This window comes from Chlorocebus sabaeus, chromosome 15 (assembly GCF_047675955.1).
Source record: "Chlorocebus sabaeus isolate Y175 chromosome 15, mChlSab1.0.hap1, whole genome shotgun sequence".
NCBI lineage: Eukaryota > Metazoa > Chordata > Mammalia > Primates > Cercopithecidae > Chlorocebus > Chlorocebus sabaeus.
In genome coordinates this window covers 16,467,296-16,487,425 of record NC_132918.1, presented here as the reverse complement: position 1 = coordinate 16,487,425, position 20,130 = coordinate 16,467,296, and the positions used below count along the sequence as shown (strand labels likewise).

The following is a 20,130-nucleotide window of genomic DNA, read 5'->3' as shown; positions in this document are numbered from 1 at the left end:
AAGACAGGAAATCAGAAGTGGACAATGAGGGAAAAGAATCAATACATGACAAAAAATTACTCAAATAGCAAACTAGAAAGTACTCACTCCCTAAGCCAAGAATTGAACCTAGGCTACCATTGTCAAAAGACAAAGTCTTAGCTACTAAGTTACAGCATTGAGCAGTTTCTATTGCTCTTCTGAGAAGTAGCCTAGAAGCCAATTTCGAGCTTGCAAAGGCTCTTAAAAGCTCAAGATAATTTTTAGGGATAACTATAACATGAACCCCCAAATTTCTGTCCTTTGGATGACAGAAACCAAGGGAAAATATCCCCACATGTCCACAAGCTTAAGTTCTTAAGGACACAAAACAAGACAGAATTTCATCCGGTATTGGTTTCAGGGACCCGTAGCAAAGTTTGTAACTGACCAGCCTGCTGAGCTGGATTCAGCAGGCTTATAGGGATTCTAAATCCACATTCTATCCTGTGACACTCCTCTCTCCATTACAGAATGACACAAAAAGACAAATTCTTAGTACAAATCACACCAGATTTGCTACAGCTTAAGACCAGTCTCACAAATCCTTTCTTCTATTAATCAAATGCTTGCAAAGGAGACAAATAGTGATGTTTGCCATTTACACATGTGTACACAAACAGAGAGTGTGAGACACCAGAAACTTGGTTGGTAAGAATTTTTTACCCTTTTTGCTAACATACATGGTTTCCAGGTTCCCTTTTTCTGCAGCTTCCAGAAGAATGGAGTGGCTTTTGATGACATTGCTTGCTGCGCCATAGCTGTGGGGTCAAGCCACTTTACCAAAAAAAATCACCCTTATCTGTTTTATGGAACTATAGGCAAAATATTTCAATTTTGCAAGATGCTCTCAGCAGGCTGCATGGGGAACCAAATTAACATTTTCCATCCCAGCCAAAGCAAAATACACATAATAAAACAGACATTAATCACCTCATTCAGCAACCAATACTGATCCAGCAAGGCTCAAACTTTCTTCTATTGGTCCCTGTTGTCTTTGATCCATTCCAAGTAGGGAGGGATGACCTCCAACCGGTAATTCAATGGGTGGTCTCTGGGCAGGATGAAGAGTGAATAGGTACCCCAAATCAGCCCTGTTGAGCTTTCTTCAGGGGTCACCAAATGTGACCAGAAAAATAAGGAGGGTTCTCTGAGTTAGGCCTGCTAGACTTCCATCAGCAATTCCTTCTGACACACGCAAAGACAAGATGGACAGAAAGCCTTCCAAATCAAGATCCCTAACCAAGAACTCCAAAAGTACCCTTCCAAACTATCTTCCTATTCTCTATCTAAGAAATCTCCCCAAAATCATACTGATTGGGGACAAGTCTCCCAAACCAAGATTCTTTCTACTAATTAGGGAGAGTCAATCAAAACTCCCAAAGGAGATGAACCAAGACAGAGACCCTGCAGAGAGGCTACAGACAGGCACCCCACCATGGGACTACAGAAAAACTGAGACCCCTGAAGGAGTCAAACCAATTGGGAGCAGAAAGGAGGCATTGGCAGCACCTAGGATACTCACCAAACTAGACACCTCATAATGGGGCTATACCTACAGACACTGCATGACTGGGATACAGACAGACACCCTATTTTAGGGCTACAGTTACAGCACCCTATGACAGGGCTAGTTATGGGATGTCTCCCCAGGACTCTTTCTCTATTGCAATTAAATTCATGCACATTGGGTTGGCAGCACCCCACCAGTAGAGACAGTACCAGAGTCAGCCTCCAGTCCAAGAGAACTATGTGGCCACTTGGGCTGGCCTCTGGATCCATTGCTGGAGGGGAGCTACTAAATCATAGGCAGGTAGCCACAGGGGCAATCCCAGATGAGCCCCCAAATTTGTAACCACCCAATGGGTTCATCTTCCCTACTGCCTGGACAGAGCCAGTTTATCAAGACAGAGGAATTGCAATAGAGAAATAGTAACTGTGAAAGAGAAAGAGTAATTCTCTATCTCTCATGTGTGAGGAAGACTTGAGTTTTATTATTACTTAAATCAGTCTCCAAACTGGGTAATTTATTAAAAAAAAAAAAAAAAAAGATGTTTAATTGGCTCACAGTTCTGAATGGCTGGGGAGGCCTCTGAAAACTTACAATCATGATAGAAGGTGGAGGAGAAGCAAGTTTCTTCACAAGGCAGCAACAGAATGAGGGCATGCAGGGGAAACTGCCACTTTTAAAACCATGAGATCTCATGAGACGTCCCTCACTATCACTGGAAGAGCATGGGGAAAACCACCCCCAAGATCCAATCCCCTCCCACGCCCTCCCTCCCTCAACACATGGGAATTACAGTTTGAGATGAGATTTGGGTGGGGACACAGAGGCAAATATCACTACCTGACCAATTGACTGCTCCACATCTACTATACATCTATTTCTCTTAATCTATGTCACAAATGTTTATGTCTATATTAGATGTCTCAACTCTGTCCAAAAAGGGAGACAAGTAAACTCTTAGTTAATGGTAAAGTCAAGATCTGTGGATGATGTGTAAGTCTTCTTAGTCAATTCCAATTTTAGATCCTCCTAGTTTTCTATGTATGGATAATTGATATATGTATCCATTCTCCAAACAATATAAAATTAAGAAAAAAGAACATGACTAATGCAATAAAATTGGGACTGGAAGACAAAATATAGGGATTATTACAGGGTTATATGATATGTAGTGTTCTTCTACGAAGGAATCACAAGGAATCACTGCCCTGGGAGAGGATTGCATTACTGGGTCAGCTAGTTTGGGCAGTCTCCAGGTCTATTCATCCATGGTCTTCTATTGCTGCATTTGAGGCAATTATTGGACATGCTCTAAGTAGACAGAAATCATAAACGAGAATCTTTCAACCCATTTTGTAACCTTTCTGATACTTCATCATATAGCTCACGTGACGGTTTCCCTCTATTTGACTCCAAGCTCTTTGAGGGGAGAGACTATGTTTTACTTACCATTTGTCTCCAGCAGAAAGTACTGCCATGGTTATAAAATTAACACTTAATAAATATGGAAAGAATCAATTAGTGAATGGACTGATAAACTGATTAACAGAACTAGACAGTCTCCAGGGAAATGACCTGGTACTTTCAGAAAAATAATTATCTAAATGAGAATAATAGTAGGCCAAAATAATTATTTATTTTATGCAATATGAAGTTTGTTATGTTTTATTTCACATCGGATTGAATTTTCTTGTGGGATAACTATGTTTATTAAATAGAAAAACCTTGCAGAAGAGTCCAAATCAGATTCGTATGTAAAAAATATTGACAATTTTTAACTACTTCTTTGGAAATACATGTACTTTTTATTCCCAAGTCAATCAAACATCTGAAATCATATAAAGATTTAATCACCTACACCTCCAAGGGGCTATTAAATTTAGTTGGTGTTTTTGAAATCACTTTTTCCCCCTTGATTGTAATAATGTGCAAAGCAATTGCCCATTTATAAATTCTATTATATACATTGCTTATTTATTTTTTATTCTTTCTACAAATGCCAGAGCAAACTGAATAAGATAGTTATCTTCTTCATTATTTTAATATCTCTAAACCTGAGAGAGGAGGCTGGATGTTGGCAGGAATGGCCTCTGGACAATGGCCAATTTAATCTGGTCCTCTCTGGACTTGTTAACAATTACAAGACCCACTAGGATATCACTAAAGTTCTGGAAATATTTATAAATCTTTTGTGTAACTGATTTCATAATTTTTATTATTTTTTGAGTAATTCCTTGCCTTTGAAATAAATTTTATTCTAAAGTGGTGTTTCACAAACTTCAGTAGTTTATGAATTATCTTCATGGTTTTGCAAAATTCTGAAGACCATCATGTCTTTATTTTTTTAAACCCAATTCACATTTTTACTTAAATATTATTTAAGAAATATGTTTCTTATTACCAAAATGTGAAAACATTCTTTTTTTATAGATATCTTCTTTCATAAACAGACTGTAATCACAAATTCAATATAAGCAAAAAAAAAAATCATTAAACCATAACTAGGTATTTGTATTAGTACATTCTTGCATTGCTAAAAAGAAATACCTGAGACTGGGTAATTTACAAAGGAAAGAGCTTTAATTGGCTAATGGTTCTGCAGGTTGTACAGGAAGCACAGCAGCATCTGCTTCTAGGGAGACCTCAGGAAGCTTCTAATCATGGCAGAAAGCAACAGGGGAGCAAGCATGTTACCTGGCAAAAGCAGGAGCAAAGAGTGGGGGACAGTGTGACACAGTTTTATACCACCAGATCTCAAGATAAGCCACTCACTATTATAAGGACAGCACCAAGGGATGGTGTTAAACCATTCAAGATAACTCCATCCCCATGAGCCAATCATCACCCACCTGGCCCCACCTCAAACATTAGGGATTACATTTCAACATGAGATTTGGGTGGGAATACACATCTAAACATATAATTCCATCTCTGGCCCCTCCCAAACCTAATGTTCTTCTCATGCTTCAAAATACAATCATGCTTTCTAGTAATTCCCCCAAATCTTAATTCATTCCAGTGTTAACTCAAAAATCCAAAGCCCAGTCTTAGCCAAGACAAGGTCAATTCCTTCTTCCCATGAGCCTGTAAAATAAAAAAAACAAGTTAGTTACTTCTAAGATACAACAGGAGTACAAACAGGTAAACATTCCCATTCCAAAAGGAAGAAATTGGGCAAAAAAAGGGCTACAGGACCCATGCAAGTTCAAAACCCAGCAAGGCAGTCATTAAATCTTAAGGCCCCCAAACAATCCCATTTGACTCCATGTCCCACATCCAGGCCACTCTGATGCAAGGGGTGGGCTCCCAAGGCCTTGGGCATCTCTGCTCCTGTGGTGTTGCAGGGTTCAATCCCTGCAACTGCTCTCATGAACTGGCATTGAGTGCCTGCAGCTTTTCCAGGAACAGAGTACAAGCTGCTGGTGGAGCCACCATTCTGGGGTCTTGTGGATGGTGGCCCTCTTGTCACAACTCCACTAGGAAGTAATGCACTGGGGACTTTGTGTGGGACTTCCAACCCCACATTTCTCCTGTCCACACTGCCCTAGTAGAGGTTCTCCATGAGGGCTCTGACCCTGCAGCAGGCTTCTGCCTGGACATCCAGGCTTTTCTATACATCCTCTGAAATCTAGGCAGAGGCTCCCAAGCCTCAACTCCTATACTCTGTGCACTCACAGACTTAACACCATGAGGAAACCACGAAGGCTTACAGCTTGTACCCTCTGAAGCAGCTGTCCAAACTGTACATGAGCCCTTTTAAGCAGTGACCAGAGCTAGAGTGACCAGGATATGTGGAGAAGTGTCCCAAGGCTGTGTGGGGCAGCAGATCCCTGGGCCTGGCTCATGAAACCATCTTTTCCTCTTAGGGCCCTGGGTCTGTAATGGGAGGAGCTGCCTCGAAGTTCTCCAAAATGCCTTTAAAGCCTTCCCTGCTTCTCCTAGTGTCTTAGCTATCAGTACTTGGCTTCTTTTTAGTTATGCAAATATCTCTAGCAAGTGGTTGCTCCCCAGCCTACTTGAATTCCCCTCCCAAAAACCTTTTTTTTTTCTCTGCCACATGGCCAGGTTGCAAATTTTCTGAACCTTTGTGCTCTACAACCCTTTTAAATATAAGTTCCACCTTTAAGTAATTTATTTGCTCCTGCATATGAGTGTAGGATGTTAGAAGCATCCAGACCCATCTTGAACACTTTGCTACTTAGAAATTTCTTCTGCCGGATACCTTAGGTCATCACTCTCAAGTTCAAACTTCCACAGATTCCTGGGGCATGGACACAATGTAGTCAAGTTCTTTTCTAATGCATAACAGAAGTGGCCTTTGCTCTAGTTTCCAATACATTCCTCATTTCTATCTGAGACACCATCAGCGTTGCCTTCACTGTCCATATCACTATCAGCATTTGGTCAGAACCATTCAACCAGTCTCAAAGAAATTCCAAACTTTCCTAATCTTCTTGGTTTTCTTCTGAGACCTCCAAACTCTTCCAACCTCTGCCCATTACCCAGTTCTAAAGTCACTTCCACATTTTCAGGAATCTTTATAGTGATTCCACAATCCTCAGTACTCATTTTCCGTATTAGTTCATTCTTGCATTGCTAAAATAAAATATGTGAGACTGAATAAATTGTAAAGAGGTTAAATTGACTCATGGTTTCACAGGCTATACAGCAAACAGCAACATCTGCTTCTGGCAAGGCGTCAGGAAGCTTCCAATCATGGCGGAAGGCAAAGTGGGAGCAGGCACATTACATGACAAAAGGAGGAGCAAGAGAGAGAGTGGGGAGTTGCCACACACTTTTAAACAACCAGCTCTCACAATAACTCACTCGCTATCATGAGGACAGCATCAGGGGATGATGTTAAACCATTTGTTGAAATCTGCCCACATGATTCAATTACCTCCCACCAGGCCCTACCTTCAACATTGCGGATTACATTTCAACATAAGATTAGGGCAGGGAAACACATCCAAACTATATCAGTATTGTTTACTGCTAACATATAGGAGCTTGAGATCTAATTAAAAAATAAAGATTAGCTCATGTTAGACAAATGTTAAATAATATTTAGCTTTAAATTGAAACTTCCTCTTTGACATTATTGGGCTTGAAAGAAAAGAAAAGAAAGTTCTCACTATCAAATTAATGTTATTTTTTACCATGTCCTTTGATATGGTTTGGATCTGTGAACCCACCCAAATCTCATGTTTAATTGCAATCCCCAGTGTTGGAGGGGGGACCTGGTCAGAGGTGATTGAATCATGGGGGCAGTTTCTCATGAATGATTAAGCACCATCCCCTAGGTGATATTTTCAAGATAGTGAGTGAGTGAGTGAGTGAGTGAGTGAGTGAGTGATTGTGAGATCTGGCTGTTTAAAAGAGTGTAGTACCTCCCCCATCTCTCTTCCTCCTGCGCTAGTCATGTAAAGTGTTTAACTCCCGCTTTGCCTTCTGCCTTGCTTGAAAGTTTCCTGAGGCACCCCCCAGAAACTGAGCAGATGCTACTATGCTTTCTGTAAAGCCTGCAGAACCATGAAACAATTAAACCTCTTTTCTTTATAAATTACCCAATCTCAGGTATTTCTTTACAGCAGTATGAGAATGCACCAATACATCCTGTTATCAAATATCATGTCCAATGTTACCTAAAGCCCTTTCTAATGCCAATATCGTTCCTGTTTCCAAATTTTGGGAAATAGCATTCTAAAGAGATATTTTTGTATACATTGTACACTTAAAAAATTGTATGTGTATGTGTGTATGTACGTGTGTGTGTGTGTGTATATATACATTGTGTTTGTACCATAGGGATGTAAGACATCTAAAGCTTATAGCTTGTATAAATGTAAAAATATTCTTTCAGAGTTAGACCAACACCCTCAAATAAAATGTTATGTAAACTATATTTTGTATAAATATTTTCCTCAGATTTCTGACTTAACTGATTTGTTTTTACTGAAATAACTTTATAGTCTCATATCAGGAATAATAGGATTTTCTCATTTTCTTATTATAAAAAAAAAAACATAACAAATGCTGGTGGTGGAGAAAAGAAATCTCTTTTACAATGTTAGTGGAAATGTAAATTACTACAGCCATTGTGGAAAACAGTATATAGTTTTCTTTAAAAATTAAAAATAGAACTGTCATACAATCTAGCAATTTCACTATTGAGTATTTGTTTCAAAGGACAGAAAAAATATATATCTGAGGGATATATGCACCCCTGTGTTTATTGTAACACTATTCACAATAGCTAAGATATGGAATCAACCTAAGTGTCCATGAAGTGATGAAAGGAGAAACAAAATATGATCTATATAATAATGGAGTACTATTTGAACATAAAAAAAGAACGAAATCTTGTCATTTGCAGTAACATTGATGGAACTGGAGGCCATTATGTTAAATGGAATAAGGAAGCCACAGAAAGACAAATATTGCATATTCTCACTCATACATGGGAGCTAAACAATTTAATCTCATGGAGATAGAGAGCAGAATGATGGTTGCTAGAGGCTAAAAAGGGTAGTGGGGAGTAGGGGATAAAGAGGGGATAGTTAGTGGGCACAAAAATAGAGTTAGACAGAAGGAGCAAGATCCAGTGTTTGGTAGCATAATAGAGAGACTACAGTTACTACATAATAGAGAGACTACAATAAATTACAGTAATGTATTATGTATTTCCAAATAGCTAAAAGAGATTTCAAATGTTCCCAATACAAAGAAATGATAAATGTTCAAGGTGATGAATATCCTAAATATCCTCATTTAATCATTACACCCTTTATGCATGTATCAATATATCAAATGTTCTTTATAAATATATACAATTATTATATATCAATAAAAAGTGAAAAATAAAAAGGAAAGATTTCTCCATGTTCAATTGAGACAACAAACTTTAAGATAATTCTGATTTTTGTTTTATTAACTTCCGCCCCTGGGTCTCTCTTTTATTTTCTTCCTCCCCTTTGACTCAGACCCTAATGGATTCTCCATTCAACTGTCAGAGTGATCTTTTATGAAATCAGATAAAAATCTTGGCTCTGCTTTAAAACTTTCCATGAGTTTCCTGTGCAGATCAGAATAATATTCCACTTGAAGCTCTTCCATGGTTGGGCTTCTTCTTATCTCCACTGAGTCTCCTCTAGCTCACAAGTGGAGTCACAATAGCTTCTGTTTTGTTTTTCATACATGCCAGGCTTTTTCCTGCTTTAGATCTTTTCCACTTACTGTTTTTTTTTTTTCCCCCTGGAATTCTCTTCCTCTGAGGTTTTACTTAGCTGATTCTTTATCTTCCTCAAGTCTTGAGTTAAATGTCTTTTAGGTTGTCCCTGTACATCCTTTTTAAGTGGATCATCCCCTTATGTGGTATTCTCTATCTATTTCCTCCTTATGCTTAGTAGGTTGGGATTATATATGTGTCTCTTATTTATTTTCTACTTCCCTATAAGACTCTAAGTTCTATGAGGGCAAGGCTTATGGTTATTTGCATGCACTTTCTCAATATTACCCTTGGGGTATAGAAGTACTCAGTAAATATACATACACATACACACACACACACACACACACATATACAGATATAGATATAATAAATGAATCCTCTTCAAAGAGTTGTTTTATTTATTTCATTGGCTTCCCTGATTATAAACTCAGTTAATAAGCTTTTAAATAATTAATTTGTTAAAATGGGAGTGTGTGCCGTGTTTAGCATTCAGAAAGATTTGAGTAAGCAATTGAATAAACAACTTCCCCTAGTTTGTAATAATACTTAAAACCTTGCAGTGACTGAGCATAAGGGGCACCATAAGCAACAAAGAGAGATGAATTTGTAGCATTAAAGGCAAGCCAGCAATACTGTTTTAAATCTTCTTCTCATGACCTTCTTATAATTATGAATCCCTAAGAAGAAATTCAGCTGCTTTCTATGTCTGAAAGTCTGCTTAACTATGCTTAATTCTTTTGCTTTGGCTCATCTCCAAACTCTGTAACTTTCTTTGCCTAACTAGAATTGCATTTGGACTTTGGGAGGAAACAGTTATTGTTATACATTTGTAGGTGTGAGCACCAGCTGCTTGTGGAAATTCCAATTCATTATACATTTAATTTTATAAAAGAATAAGCAAAACTTGGAATGTATGGCTTTAGTCCTTACAGTTGAAACTCAACTGTACTATTGATTTATTGTGGAAATATTATACAATTGGCCAAAATTTTGATGTGTCCATTACTTCATTAATAAACTAAACATATTCACTTATTCTTTCTTTTTTTTTTTGAAATGGAGTTTTGCTCTCGTTGCCCAGGCTGGAGTGCAGTGGCACAATCTTGGCTCACCGCAACCTCTGCCTCCCAGGTTCAAGTGATTCTCCTACCTCAGCCTCCCAAGTAGCTCAGATTACAGGCATGCACCACCATGCCAGGCTAATTTTTATATTTTTAGCAGAGATGGGGTTTCACCATGTTGGTCAGGCTAGTCTCGAACTCCCGACCTCAGGTGATCCACCTGCCTCGGCTTCCCAAAGTTTTGGGATTACAGGCATGAGCCACTGCACCTGGCCTCATTTATTCTTACCCAGTTTCCACAGGGGCCTTACTTAATATTTCTGAAAACCATCTCCAAATACACACAATAAATATTTTTGTAGAACACATACATACACACTGGAGACTTTTTTCACATTTTGTATTTACAACTGTGGCACATACTACCAGCTGACCACAGAAAATTTCTTCATCCCTTCCATAGTGTGAAGTTGTTGCTGGACAATGGCTACCGCCTTAAGGACTATTATTTCCCAGCCTCTCCATATTGCAACCAGGTAGACCTTGTGACCAATGGATGTCTACATTACCTCTAGGAGAAGGTAAGCTTGCGATATGTAATCCTCAGTGTTCTCTTCCCTCAGGACTGCTGGTTGGATAACACTGATGTGTCTTTGCTCGAGCCAAACAATATAATACGGGGTTCCTGAATCACAGCCTGAGAACAAGATGCTCTGGAGAACAACCCACCAGGAACATCCGCTTTGGACTTCACGTAAATGAGAAATACACTTTCATTTTGTTATGCAACTGAGATTCTAAAGTTTGTCTGCTACAACAGTTGCAATATTTACTCTGATGAATGTAATATAAATTTACCAAATAAACTCTGTAAATATATAAGTGTAATATATCTGCATACATTATTACAGAGCTAGTTTAGCACTCGTTTTACACATGAGAAACCTGAAGAAAAAGAGACCTTGAAGAGTTAAGCAAACTCACTCAGATTATAAAATGCATTACTTAACAGCTAAACTAATTCTAGTGTTTACTCCATTATAGCAGGAGTGGACACAGTATGGCCCTCAGGCCAAATCTTGTCCACTGCCTATTATTTAGAAAAAATAAATGTTTACTGGAACACAGTCACAATCATTCATTTACATATTGTAAGACTGCCTTTTTTGCAACAATAGCAGAGTTAAGGGTCATATGAACAGTAAAGCTTAAAATATTTACGGTCTGGATCTTTACTAAAAAAGGTGGCTGACCCATGCATTGTACTATATGCCCCAGACTCTCAATTCTGAATACAGGACATAATAAAAAGGTAGGCTCTAATTGTATATTGTGATCACCTGATGGTTTCTTGCCTGCTGTACAAATAAAACCAATTCACTGAGACTGTGGTATTGCAATAAAGAAAGAATTAATTAATGCTAGATTAGCCATGCAGAAGAAAGAGTTATTACATCAGTCTCTTTGAAGGCTTGGAGGTTTGGGTTTTTGAAGGATGGTGTGATGAGTAGGGTAGTAGGGAATGAGCACTACTGATTAGTTGGGGATGCAATCACATGGATGTAGAACAGTCCTCATGGGCTGAGTCCACCTTTGGGTGGGGACCACAGAAGAATTGAGTCATGAATCATAGTCCAGATGGGATCAGTCAATTGCCAGAATGCAAACATTTGAAAAGCATCTTGAAATATCAATCTTAGGTTCTACAGTGGTCATGTTATATATAGGAAAAACTGGGGAAGTCACAAATCATATGATCTTTGGCCACATGTCTCCTATCAGTTAGGGATTGTAGAAACTATGCCTACATTTTAGCAGAGTTCAGGCCCATCCCATAATCCTAATCTCATGGCCTTTTATTAGTTTTCAACCCTTTAACAAGAACGGGGGTAGCTTTCGGGGGGGATTATTACCATCTTTGCTTCCAGGTTAAACTAAAAACTGAATTCCTCCCATGTTTAGCTGGGCCTATTCCCAGAAATGAGCAAAGACGGTCAGACTGTGAGGCTAGAACAAGATGGAATCAGCCATGTTAGATTTCTCTCACTGTCATAATCTTTGCAAAGGTAGTTTTTATATCCCTCCTATTTTAGTGGAAACAATGGAAAATCCTTCAATTTTATGTTTTCTTCTCACTTTCTCTACTTTGTGCGCTAACCTCCTTCTTAACTAATATTTGGAAATAGTTTGATGGATCCAACTTCCTCTTTTGCTTCTGATATTATCTAAGATAGGGTCCTATGAGGCAGAACTTTAAAATGAAATGGTAAAAGACTAAGATATGCTTTCCCATCTGTCCTTCATTGCCATCCCAATGCTGAGACTGAGCACATGCTAATTAGTGCATTCCCTTAGACTCTACCCAAAGGCCTCTAATAAAACGCCCAGGTAAACAAGATCCTGACATTTCTATTAAACTCAGAAAAGGTTTTTTCTTTTTCCAGTTCTTTCCGTCTACAAAGATTCCATCTTTCTCTACAGGGGTGTTTCTCTACATTTTTTATACATTGTCACTCAAGACATATGATCATGTTTGCATTGATAAAGTAGGCCTGTAGGCACTGTCGAATTCCCAATTTACATATAAAAAATTCCAGCACTTTCTCTCTCACTTTTCAAAAACACATCAGACTGCAAGAAAGAGGTCATTTATTATAGAACTAACCTTAAATCCATTATAAGTTATTTTTTAAACATTACATTAAAACGTTGATAATTAAACTATCATTAATCAAAAGTAGTTGCTGTATCTCTCATAGCTGGTTCTGACAAACAAGCTTACTGTATTACTAATATGAAGATAACTGATTTTATATGAGAAGGAAGAATTTGAGAGGCTCATAAGAAATTCTGTTTGTTTCCTCATTGTAAGTTGCAGTAAAAATTGATTTAAGCAGATAAAACTCAAAGAAAGCAAAACACCTCAGATAGTCCTTTTTGGTTTATTTTAGAAAAAGTGAAATAGGAAAAAAGAAACTGTTTCTAATTAGACTTGAGAGGGAACAAACCCAGATCATAATTCAAAGATAATGCTATCAGAAATCTTACATTCTAACATATCCTTGGGTTGACAAGAAGAAACAAAAGGGATATGTGGCAAATGGCTACTGATGTGTTTTTAAGGCCCTATTATACCAGACGCCCTCAGTTTGTAGCAATCATGCCTTTCAACTTTTCTTCCTCAACTCTAACTCTCACAACTTCTGCATTAACTTAAAGCTGATAAACTCTTTGTTCTAACTGCCTATTCAGCAGAGATAGAGTTGGAATGGAAATTTCTTATTCAGCTGCAGCAAACATGGGATGTGTTCCTGGCATTTTTAGAAAAATCAGTAACTGTTGTTTCCAGAGAATTCTTGTTATACACAGTACATACTTCTTATAATTTATTCTATAATATTGGTATATTATGGGTTAAATTTATTTCTCTAGTTGACCCCCGAGTATGGCACCATGGAAATCATTGTGAGTCTGACAAACAGCCACCTGCAAAATATATTTTAGAATACAACTCACTGCAAGTTAGAAATTGCCTCGACATTTTTGTTTCATAAAGAAAACTTGTTTTGCAAAGTGGTGAAGACTGGGTAGTCGGTCTTGGATGCAATTCAAGTGCATTTATTTGCTGACATAATGGCAACTACCATAACAAAAGCCTTTTATAGGTAGTTTCTTCTATGAATTAGTCCTAAGTTGTGGCATTAGTGAGAAAAACACTCTTCGTTTTATCAGTTTTAATATGAATTCAAAAATTTAGAACCACAGGCACATCATGGCAAATGCTCCTAATGATGAAGCTAATTGTCTCTGCAATATATTTTACTATTTTATTTTATTCAAAAGCTTTTTCTTGTGTCCATCAAAGACAGCTAAAATTATGCACTCTTATGCATGTCATGATATTGGCAGTATATCATTCTTTATTAAGTTTTTATCTTTATTTTGACAACTAGTTTTAAATATTGGCCAAGTGATGACTTTTGCAATTAATGTGAAACAGTTGCTGTGAGATTTTTTAATTTGACAAGCTCATGTCTAAAATGTTAATAACTTTTCCAGATAGTGGAAAGTAAATAAAATTGTGTGCTATCATAAGAAGTATTCATATGTGGATAGTGACACAAGGGGATAATTTTAAGGATATTTATAATGTGATGTGATGACAGTGACATAATATTTTTTATTTTTATTGCTGGCTTTAGTCAGTATGTCTCTCATATTTATTTGTAAGTACTAAATTCACAATTTTTTAGATATAAGAAATCAAGCTATGTGTAAATAATATTGTTATTTCCCTTGATATGTAATAACATTTCCTTCAATAATTCAATTTATTGGAAGATATTCTAAGGGCAAGCAAAGAACTTTTGGATTAATGCAAATATTTTCTATTATTTTCAGATATCTTCTTTTATTGTATGAAAAGTCCTCTCTCCTTTTTTTTCTTAAATTTGTTAATGCTATTCTTTCTGTTTCACAGGAATAAATGTTTATCCAGCTTTCCAAGGTTGACCCCATATGTTTACCTTTTATTATGAGTGAAGATATAAGTTTTAAACTTTTTGCACAGTGTTTTATATACAATATGTTAAAAATTGCCTGTTGAATGAAAGAACAAAAATTAATGGTGACTGGGAAGATACAAGTTTAAACTTGGCTTAATATTTGAGCAAGCAGTTTTACTGATGGTGGAACATTTAATTTTGCTGATTTAGGGCATTATCATCATTTCTAGAAAAAAATCAGCCTTTTTACATAAATATTCAATGATATTTATTTCTTGTTATTTGGGGAAGGATGTTTGTCCTATGGTTACTTTTCTCTTGACATGTGCTGATGATATAATTTATCTTCTATTTTCTTATTCCTTCCTTATCAACTGCATCCTTTACTCCCCAGATGCAGATTAACATAAAGATAACGAAACAAGCATCAGGGCCTCTCACTTCTCAGGCACTGTCTAAGGTCCTGGGGGAGTCCTAGTTAAGTATTAAATGGTCAAATGTATTTTTGTAAAATTTAGAAAAGTAAGATAGTTTCAGGCTACAGTGTCTTTTCATACTGAGAATAATGACAAGCTGTTATTAAGAGTCCCGATATTTAACAAAGATCACAGAAGTAGAGGTGGAAAGAAGGGACAGAATTGTGAGATATTTGGGAGATAGACTGATATTGAACCAAGACCATGGAATTAGAGGTGGAGAGAGGGACAGAATTGTGAGATATTTGGGAGATAGACTGATATCTCTATTCTTCTCATGATCTATTTTCTAACTAACTTGAACTTATTGGTACTTCCCAGACATCACCTAGGTGTTCCCACCTCTGTGCCTTGACAGTTATATTTTCTCTCAGCCTGGAATCTCACTCATCCTTTGAGGTACAGTTCTGATGCCAACTGGCATTTCTCTAGTGCTAAACACACAGTCAGCTCTTAGTGCATAGTGTTGACTGCAGAAGATGAACTAAGGCATGAGTCTTCACATGATTTTTCTCTAAACCCAGTAACTTGGCTTTTTCCTTTGTTTCTTTTCTTGCTTTGGAGTGGGGAGGAGAATAGGACATTAGCCTTAGTTTTTCTTAAGCAAAGGAAGCACTGTTCCAAGGAGATCCAGCAATACCCCTTGATTTTGATAAAGTCCAAAGGCCTCTGATCTTGTTCTTGGCATCACTGATTGTTTTGGAACCAGACCAAGTACAGGTGTAATTTTTGGAGGGAGTCAAAGAAATTAAGGTGTGATTATGATATGAGGATGAAGTACTCTCACAACATTTGTTCTTTGCCACATAGGAATATGAAAACAGAACTTAGAACAACTGACATAAAATTCTGAGTATTCCACTTACTAGCTGTTTTACCATGGGAAAAATATTTAACTTTTATGAGTTTTCTCCTTTGGAAAATAATGATAGTGTAGAGGTGGAGGGAGATTATCTTTTCTTCCTACTGAAGGTTCACTGAAAATGAACTGACAAAAGGCAGCTTAATATGAGAAAGGTGTACAAAATTTATTGAATGTGCATGGGAGAAAATCACAGAAGTATGGTTATCCAATAACCCAATGAAGCCCAGATGCTGATATACCCTTCTTTACAGGGGGAGATGGAAAATGTAGGTGACTTTTTTGAGGGGTAATGATTATTAGGGAGAAAAAATAGATCCAAGAGGCAAAAATTAACTTGTAAATGATTCCCTTTGGAATTTGAATGAACTAGATATTATCTTGTGAAAAAGTCTGTCCAGGTGTGGTTACATTCTTCAATCTTCTTTTCTGTGACAGATAATGAGATTTCAGGAAGGAAGTAGAAGGCAATTGTGTTCTCTTTGGCAGGTGCAGTCTTAAGGTAGATAGGGGAATATCAGAGTAGAGTCTGTTCCAGCATCTTCTGACCTTTAAGGGTCTTTAATTTAAAACAATCATCATACTACGGTGCCATGATTTAGGAGTGAGGTTCCCTGGTCTCCTTCAATTGCATATTTCTATCTATTGGTTTTTGGGAACTATAAAAAAGGAGTGTATATCTAAATACCTTGTTCATGTTGTGCTTAATAGCAATTCTATATCAGTTAGATTTCTTCTTTCTTCTTCCACTTTTTACCTTCAGCATCTTTCTAAGTCAACATGTGATTCAAGCAACAAAGTCATCCTGGTAGATTTTAATTAATTAAATTTATATTGTATAGATTACTTTGTATGTTCACATACACTCTCCTAATTTATCTTCTTACTGATGTAATGAGGTTAGCTGAGGAATCAGAGAAGGTACCAACCAAAATGGGTGCACACTCGCATGCACACACACACACACACACATAAACACATACAAACACACACATTTAGACATGTTGGTGTGTTCTAGATAGTTATCATCCAATTTTTATAGATAAAAAAACTGGGGTCCCAAAATTGAAGTTACTTATAAAAGCTAACATGTCCCTTCTCTTAACACCCTGTTTTTTACCTGTTTATCTCCTGTTTGTTCTGTTTGTCCTTCAAGGGTCGCTCATGACAGTTTCTTCCCCTTTCCTGTCACTACCACCTCTGCCAGCCTGGGTGAAGTACCCCTTGTCTGTGCTACCATTGTTTTCTGTATGTCTTTATCATAGCCATTATCACACTGTGAACACTTGTCCTCCTATTCACTGTATACTCCTTTATGAAAAAGAACATTATTTATTCATGGTCTTTTTGCACAGTGTTTTATATACAATATGTTAAAAATTGCCTGTTGAATGAAAGAACAAAAATTAATGGTGACTGGGAAATTGAAATTATTCAGCAGCATGTGTTTAAAAATCTAGGGATTCTTTAGATGGAAAGAACCAGAATCTATTAATTTTTGTTTGTGGAGTAAGGGGTGTGTGTGTGTGTGTATGTGTGCAAACATGTGTGTAAAGACAAAGACTACTGTTTCATTATTGATGTTACCAAACAAGGCTTGGATCTGTGTGCCTGGTACACACAAAAAAAGGCAAACACACCAGGATATTCAGCAAAAGAAAGTGAGTCATTTATTGTAGGTCACCAAGCAAAGAAGATGGGCAACTAATGCTGAAGATCTGAACTCCCCAATGACTTTCAAGCAATGGTTCTTAAGACAAGAGTACATTTTAAGAGAGCAAAAGTTACAGGCAAAATCATAAATCAACATAAAGAGTATATATATTTGCTTGGCCCAAAAAGGTGGGATGTCTTGAAGTAGGGACTCACAAGTCATAGGCGAATTTAGAGATGTGTTTTTAATTTGCAATAGGCTAAAGAAGTAATGCTTTGTTTAAAAGCTTGGGGTTCAACAGAAACGAAAGTTAAGGTTTAGCCTGTGGGCAAGATGCTCCCCAGGACCCCCAGGAAGAAATTTAGGGCAAAGAAAGGTGATCAGATACTAGCTCTTAGTTTTCTCTTATCTGAGGTCTGTGCGACAATGTTTGGCATTTTTCTTTCTTCTTCTTCTTTTTTTTTCTGAGATGAAGTCTCACTCTGTCACCCAGGCTGGAGTGCAGTGGCATGATCTCAGCTCACTGCAACCTCTGCCTCCCAGATTCAAGCGATTCTCCTGCCTCAGCCTCCTCAGTAGCTGGGATTACAGGCACCTGGCACCATGCCCAGCTACTTTTTGTATTTTTAGTAGAGATGGGGTTTCACCATGTTGGTCAGGCTGGTCTCAAACTCCTGACCTTGTGATCTGCCTGCCTCAGCCTCCCAAAGTGCTGGGATTACAGGCGTGAGCCACCATGCCAGACTGTTTGGCATTTGTCATTTGGGGAGTCCAGGTTTCCGAAAAACAACTCAAGTCCATATGTTTGGATGTAATCTTTTAGTTTTCAGGGGCAACCAAAACACCATGTGACTCTGACTTGCTTGGGAGGCTATTGTTGAAGTTATTGCATCTTCTTGGTTATCAGGTTGTTCATTTATTTTTGCTAACTAGGTGCCTAGAATTTTTTTTAAGGGACTTGAAATACATATTATTTAGATTTTATGCTTGCGGAGAGGTCCCAGCAGGCCCCTAAGAGGGGTGTTTGCCCTATCTCATTGATACGGAAAACTGTATCAATTCTTTATAGTACTTCTAAGCTAGTTTAATAGGTGTATACAGAATATGTCATGCTAAAATAGATATTTTGTAGGAACCAAGGCCTTTGGCCCTGTGAAGTTTCCCTGAAAAATCAATTAACCAAAGACTGATTAATTAAAGAAAAGGCATAAAAACTTACTTACTGTGTACACACAGGAGGCTTCAGAATGAAGACTCAACTTCCCAAGGAGATACAGAAGCTATATGCCATCTCGAGGTCACAGAAAGAATAGGGGCTTGGATTTTCACAAAACCGGTTATGGGAAGTGGGAGAAGAGGTATTCTCTTGAGGGACAATAAATGATGACTAGAAAGAATGAATGGATAGAGAACAGAGGTTAAATGATAAACAGTTCTCTTTGGAAATTGAATAAGCTTGTGAGACATTATGTTGTAAGAGTTTGGTCAGGTATGATTACATTCTTTGTCTTGCCTCTGCCATAGATAATGAGATTACAGGGAGGAGGAAAAAAGATTGTTCTCCTTGGTGGGCAGAGACTTAAGGCAGATAGCGGAACTTCAGACAACAACCTTACCCTATGCTTTGAGAGAAACAGTAGGAACAGTAGGAACATGTCAAGGGGACCTTGAGGCTTCTTCAATTTTTCTGAGCAACAACAATTATAATCCTTGGAGTAAAATAAAAGTCACAAAAATGTTATTTGTGGAAAGGGGAAGAGTCAAACTTATCCTTTTGCTCTTCTAATGGTGCTTGACAAGAATGAATCATAGTAACAGCAAGGTAGGCTCATTCTTCCTAAGCCATCAACAGAAAGGTGGCTTCTTCCTTTTCCACAAGCGATTTTGTTTCAAAGAAGACAGGAAGGGAGTGGCTTTTTATATGGATATGGGGAAACTTTGATAAATGAATCTGATTCTAAGTGTGGGGAAGGGAGAAAAGTAGAGGAAGGTTAAGTTCGTATCCAAAATGACTCCTTATTTTTCTTGAGTTTCTGTAGGCACTTCTAGAGAGAGAGCTGGGCACTCTGTGGAGTTTTTTTTACATGACCTGAGGCCTTACTCTAGTGGCACGGTTATACTGGTGAGAATCACAAGAGACTATATTTGCATTCACTCTGGGGACAGCTTTGAATTCACCCACACGTTATAATAAGTAGAACATTTGCCCACAGATTTCACGTTGCTCTAGTGTCTTAATGATCTTCCCCCAGTGCCTGTGATAGACTTAAACATAATAGAAGCCAATTTTGACTCGAATTCAATGTTCTCTGTAGGAGAGGATGACTGAAGTTTAATTATAATTCCTTTATACCAAATGTGTGTGCATTCTCCAGCATTTGATGGGATTCCTCCAAAATTTCCATCTCAAAATCAGCCCATCAGTAGAACAGTCACATGCTACCCAGTTAATTATAATGGAATGTGATGGTTTGGGGCTGTATTCCAAACAGAGCACCATGACATCTATAAAAACAAGCTTCTGGAAAGCTAGTAAGACAAGGTCCTTTGTGCTATTTCAAATGTTTTTATTTTGTTTTGTTTTTTTCTCCTTACATAAATATGCCAAAGATGGACTAACAAAAAACGTTGCTTATGTAGTTTTTTGTGACATATGTAGGCCATTTCATTACCCCTCATCTTCTCTGTCGATGTACAGCTAGGAATAAAACTCACAGTTCTAATAAGACACAGAAGTTTAAAACATATTTTAGCACATGGTGGATTTAAAACATATTCATTGTTACTTTTAAAAATTAAATTTTCCCAATATA

The 20,130-nt window shown here is 37.5% G+C and overlaps 1 pseudogene; it reads left to right on the top strand.

The window, feature by feature from the left end:
• Positions 1-20,130, top strand: part of LOC140713569 (transcription factor NF-E4-like) — a 42,539-nt pseudogene that overhangs the window by 14,486 nt on the left and 7,923 nt on the right.